Genomic DNA, 5,370 nt, shown 5'->3' on the forward strand with positions numbered 1-5,370 from the left:
CGCCAAGGAGATAGTCGTGCTCCACTCTCACCACCGTCAGAACATTTCTCCAAAGCTATCAGCGCAAAGAAAAAAAGAGACACACCGCTCTCGGGAGGGCTCGAACCTCCAACCTTTTGGTTAACAGCCGAACGCGCTAGCCAATTGCATCACGGAGGTAGTCGTGCTCCACTCTCACCACCATACGAACATTTTTCTAAAGGTATCAGCGCAAAGAAAAAAAAAGACACACCGCTCATGGGAGGGTTCGAACCTCCAACCTGTTGGTTAACCACTCTACGCGCTAGCCAATTGCGCCAAGGAGACAGTCGTGCTCCACTCTCACCACGGTCAGAACACTTCTCCAAAGATATCAGTGCAAAGAAAAAAAAGCGACACACTGCTTATGGGAGGGCTCGAACCTCCAACCTTCTGGTTAACAGCCGAACGCGCTAGCCAAGTGCGTAATGGAGGTAGTCGTGCTCTACTCTCACCACCATCAGAACATTTTTCCAAAGGTATCAGCTCAAAGAAAAAAAGAGACACAGTGCTCCCGGGAGGGCTCAAACCTCCAACCTTTTGCTTAACAGCCGAAGCACTAGCACATTGCGCCATGGAGACAGTCATGCTCCACTCTCACCACCGTACGAACATTTCTTCAAAGCTATCAGCGCAAAGAAAAAAAAGAGACACACTGCTCCCGGGAGGGCTCGAATTCCTCCAACTTTTGCTTAACAGCCAACGCACTAACAGATTGCGCCACGAAGGCAGTCATGCTCCACTCTCACCACGGTCAGAACACTTCTCCAAAGCTATCAGCGCAAAGAAAAAAAGCGATACACTGCTCCCGGGAGGGCTCGAACCTCCAACCTTTCGGTTAACAGCTGAACACGCTAGCCAATTGCGCCACGGAGACAGTCGTGCTCCACTATCACCACTGTCGGAACATTTCTCCATAGCTGTCAGCGCAAAGAAAAAAAAAACACACACACTGCTCCCGGGAGGGCTCGAATTCCTCCAACCTTTTGCTTAGCAGCCGACGCACTAACAGATTGCTCCACGGAGACAGTCGTGCTCCACTCTCACCCCCGTCAGAACATTTCTCCAAAGCTATCAGCGCAAAGAAAAAAAAAGAGACACACCGCTCTCGGGAGAGCTCGAACCTCCAACCTTTTGGTTAACAGCAAAACGCGCTAGCCAATTGCGTCACGGAGGTAGTCGTGCTCCACTCTCACCACCATCAGAACATTTTTCTAAAGGTATCAGCGCAAAGAAAAAAGAGACACACTGCTCATGGGAGGGTTTGAACCTCCAACCTTTTGGTTAACAGCCCAACGTGCTAGCCAATTGCGCCATGGAGACAGTCGTGCTCCACACTCACCACGGTCAGAACACTTCTCCAAAGCTATCAGTGCAAAAAAAAGCGACACACCGCTCATAGGAGGGCTAGAACCTCCATCCATTTGGTTAACAGCCGACGCACTAGCAGATTGCGCCACGGAGACAGTCGTGCTCCACTCTCACCACTGTCGGAACATTTCTCCACAGCTCTCAGCGCAAAGAAAAAAAAAAGAGACACACTGCTCCCGGGAGGGCTCGAACCTCCAACCTTTTGCTTAATAGCCGACGCACTAGCAGATTGCGCCACGAAGACAGTCGTGCTCCACTCTCACCACTGTCGGAACATTTCTCCATACCTGTCAGCGCAAAGAAAAAAGCAAAACGCCGCTCCTGGGAGGGCTCCAACCTCCAAACTTTCGGTAAACAGCCGATCTTACTAGCAGATTGCGCCACAGAGACAGTCGTGCTCCACTCTCACCACTGTCGGAACATTTCTCCATAGCTGTCAGCGCAAAGAAAAAAGCGAAACGCCGCTCCTGGGAGGGCTCCAACCTCCAAACTTTCGGTAAACAGCCGATCGCGCTAGCCAAATGCGCCACGTAGACAGTCGGGCTGTACTCTCACCACCGTCAGAACATTTCTCCACAGCTGTCAGAGGAAAGAAAAAAGAGACACACCACTCTCGGGAGGGCTCGAACCTCCAACCTTTTGGTTAACAGCTGAACGCGCTAGCCAATTGCGCCAAGGAGATTGTCGTGCTCTACTCTCACCACCGCCAGAACATTTCTCCAAAGCTATCAGCGCAAAGATAAAAAGCGACACACTGCTCCCGGGACGGCTTGAACTTCCAAACTTTCAGTTAACAGTTGATTGCGCTAGCCGATTCTGCCACGGAAACAGTCGTGCTCCTCTCTCACCACCGTCAGAACATTTCTCCAAAGCTATCAGCGCAAAGAAAAAAAAGAGACACACCGCTCTCGGGAGGGCCCGAACCTTCAAGCTTTTGTTAACAGCCGACGAACTAGCAGATTGTGCCACGGAGACAGTCATGCTCCACTCTCACCACCGTCAGAACAATTCTCCAAAGCTATCAGCCCAAAGAAAAAAATTACACAACGCTCTCGGGAGGGCTCGAAACTCCAACCTTTTGGTTAGAGTTGATCGCGGTAGCCGATTCTGCCACGGAAACAGTCGTGCTTTGCTCTCACCACCGTCATAACAGTTCTCCAAAGCTATCAGCGCAAAGAAAAAAAAGAGACACGCCGCTCTCGGGAGGGCTCGAACCTCCAACCTTTTGGTTAACAGCCGAACGCGCAAGCCAATTGCTACACGGAGGTAGTCGTGCTCCACTCTCACCACCATCAGAACATTTTTCCAAAGGTATCAGCGCAAAGAAAAAAAGAGACACACCGCTCTCGGGAGGGGTGGAACCTCCAACCTTTTGGTTAACAGCCCAACACGCAAGCCGATTGCGCCACGAAGACAGTCATGCTCCACTCTCACCACGGTCAGAACACTTCTCCAAAGCTATCAGCGCAAAGAAAAAAAGCGATACACTGCTCCAGGGAGGGCTCGAACCTCCAACCTTTTGCTTAACAGCCAACGCACTAGCAGATTGCGCCAAGGAGACAGTCGTGCTCCACTCTCACCACTGCCGGAACATTCCTCTATAGCTGTAAGCGCAAAGAAAAAAGCGACACACCGCTCATGGGAGGGCTCAAACCTCCAACCTTTTGGTTAACAGCCGATCGCGCTAGCCATTGCACCACGGACCCAACCGCGCTCTACTCTCACCACTGTCAGAACGTTTCTCCAAGGCTATCAGCGCAAATAAAAAAGCGACACACTGCTCCCGGGAGGGCTCGAACCTCCAACCTATTGCTTAACAGCCGACGCACTAGCAGATTGCGCCACGGAGACAGTCGTGCTCCACTCTCACCACTGTCAGAACATTTCTCCAAAGCTATCAGCGCAAAGAAAAAAAGAGACACACCACTCTTGGGAGGGCTCAATCCTCCAACCTTTTGCTTAACAGCCGACGCACTAACAGATTGCGCCACGGAGACAGTCGTGCTCCACTCTCACCACCGTAAGAACATTTCTCCAAAGCTATCAGCGCAAAGAAAAAAAAGAGACACACCGCTCTCGGGAGAGCTCGAACCTCCAACCTTTTGGTTAACAGCCGAACGCGCTAGCCAATTGCGTCACGGAGGTAGTCGTGCTCCACTCTCAAAACCATCAGAACATTTTTCTAAAGGTATCAGCGCAAAGAAAAAAAGAGACACACCGCTCATGGGAGGGTTCGAAACTCCAACCTTTTGGTTAACAGCCCAACGTGCTAGCCAATTGCGCCATGGAGACAGTCGTGCTCCACACTCACCACGGTCAGAACACTTCTCCAAAGATATCAGTGCAAAAAAAGCGACACACTGCTCATAGGAGGGCTCTAACCTCCAACCTTTTGGTTAACAGCCAACGCACTAACAGATTGCGCCACGAAGACAGTCGTGCTCCACTCTCACCACTGTCGGAACATTTCTCCATACCTGTCAGCGCAAAGAAAAAAGCAAGACGCCGCTCCTGGGAGGGCTCCAACCGCCAAACTTCCGGTAAACAGCCGATCGCACTAGCAGGTTGCGCCACAGAGACAGTCGTGCTCCACTCTCACCACTGTCGGAACATTTCTCCATAGCTGTCAGCGCAAAGAAAAAACCGAAACGCCGCTCCTGGGAGGGCTCCAACCTCCAAACTTTCGGTAAACAGCCGATCGCGCTAGCCAAATGCGCCACGTAGACAGTCGTGCTTTACTCTCACCACCGTCAGAACATTTCTCCACAGCTGTCAGCGCAAAGAAAAAAGAGACACACCCCTCTCGGGAGGGCTCGAACCTCCAACCTTTTGGTTAACAGCTGAACGCGCTAGCCAATTGCGCCAAGGAGATTGTCGTGCTCTACTCTCACCACCGCCAGAACATTTCTCCAAAGCTATCAGCGCAAAGATAAAAAGCGACACACTGCTCCCGGGACAGCTTGAACCTCCAACCTTTCAGTTAACAGTTCATCGCGCTAGCCGATTATGCCACGGAAACAGTCGTGCTCCTCTCTCACCACCGTCAGAACATTTCTCCAAAGCTATCAGCGCAAAGAAAAAAAAGAGACACACCGCTCTCGGGAGGGCTCAATCCTCCAACCTTTTGCTTAACAGCCGACGCACTAGCAGATTGCGCCACGGAGACATTAGTGCTCCACTCACACCACCGTCACAACATTTTTCCAAAGCTATAAGCGCAAAGAAAAAAAGAGAGACACACCACTCACGGGAGGGTTCGAACCTCCAACCTTTTGGTTAACAGCAGAACGCGCTAGCCACTTGCGTCACGGAGGAAGTCGTGCTCCACTCTCACCACGGTCACAACACTTCTCCAAAGATATCAGTGCAAACAAAAAAAGACACACCCCTCTCGGGCGGGCTCGAACCTCAGACCTTTCGGTTAACAGCTGAACACGCTAGCCAATTGCGCCACGGAGACAGTCGCGCTCCACTCTCACCACTGTCGGAACATTTCTCCATAGCTGTCAGTGCAAAGAAAAAAAACACACACACTGCTCCCGGGAGGGCTCGAATTCCTCCAACCTTTTGCTTAACAGCAGACGCACTAACAGATTGCTCCACGGAGACAGTCGTGCTCCACTCTCACCACCGTCAGAACATTTCTCCAAAGCTATCAGCGCAAAGAAAAAAAAAGAGACACACCGCTCTCGGGAGAGCTCGAACCTCCAACCTTTTGGTTAACAGCCGAACGCGCTAGCCAATTGCGTCACGGAGGTAGTCGTGCTCCACACTCACCACGGTCAGAACACTTCTCCAAAGATATCAGTGCAAAAAAAGCGACACACCGCTCATAGGAGGGCTCGAACCTCCAACCATTAGGTTAACAGCCGACGCACTAGCAGATTGCGCCACGGAGACAGTCGTGCTCCACTCTCACCACTGTCGGAACATTTCTCCATAGCTGTCAGCCCAAAGAAAAAAAAGAGACACACTGCTCCC

At 51.4% G+C, this 5,370-nt stretch overlaps 1 non-coding gene across 1 annotated transcript; it reads right to left on the reverse strand.

Annotated features, from left to right (window-relative positions):
• Positions 1 to 821: 821 nt before the first annotated feature.
• On the reverse strand, positions 822 to 895 carry TRNAN-GUU (transfer RNA asparagine (anticodon GUU)). The gene has a single exon. It is a non-coding gene; the product is annotated as a tRNA-Asn (tRNA).
• Between the last annotated feature and the right edge of the window lie 4,475 nt (positions 896 to 5,370).

The sequence above is a fragment of the Rhipicephalus microplus genome, unplaced genomic scaffold (genome assembly GCF_043290135.1).
Source record: "Rhipicephalus microplus isolate Deutch F79 unplaced genomic scaffold, USDA_Rmic scaffold_64, whole genome shotgun sequence".
NCBI classification, from domain to species: Eukaryota; Metazoa; Arthropoda; class Arachnida; order Ixodida; family Ixodidae; genus Rhipicephalus; species Rhipicephalus microplus.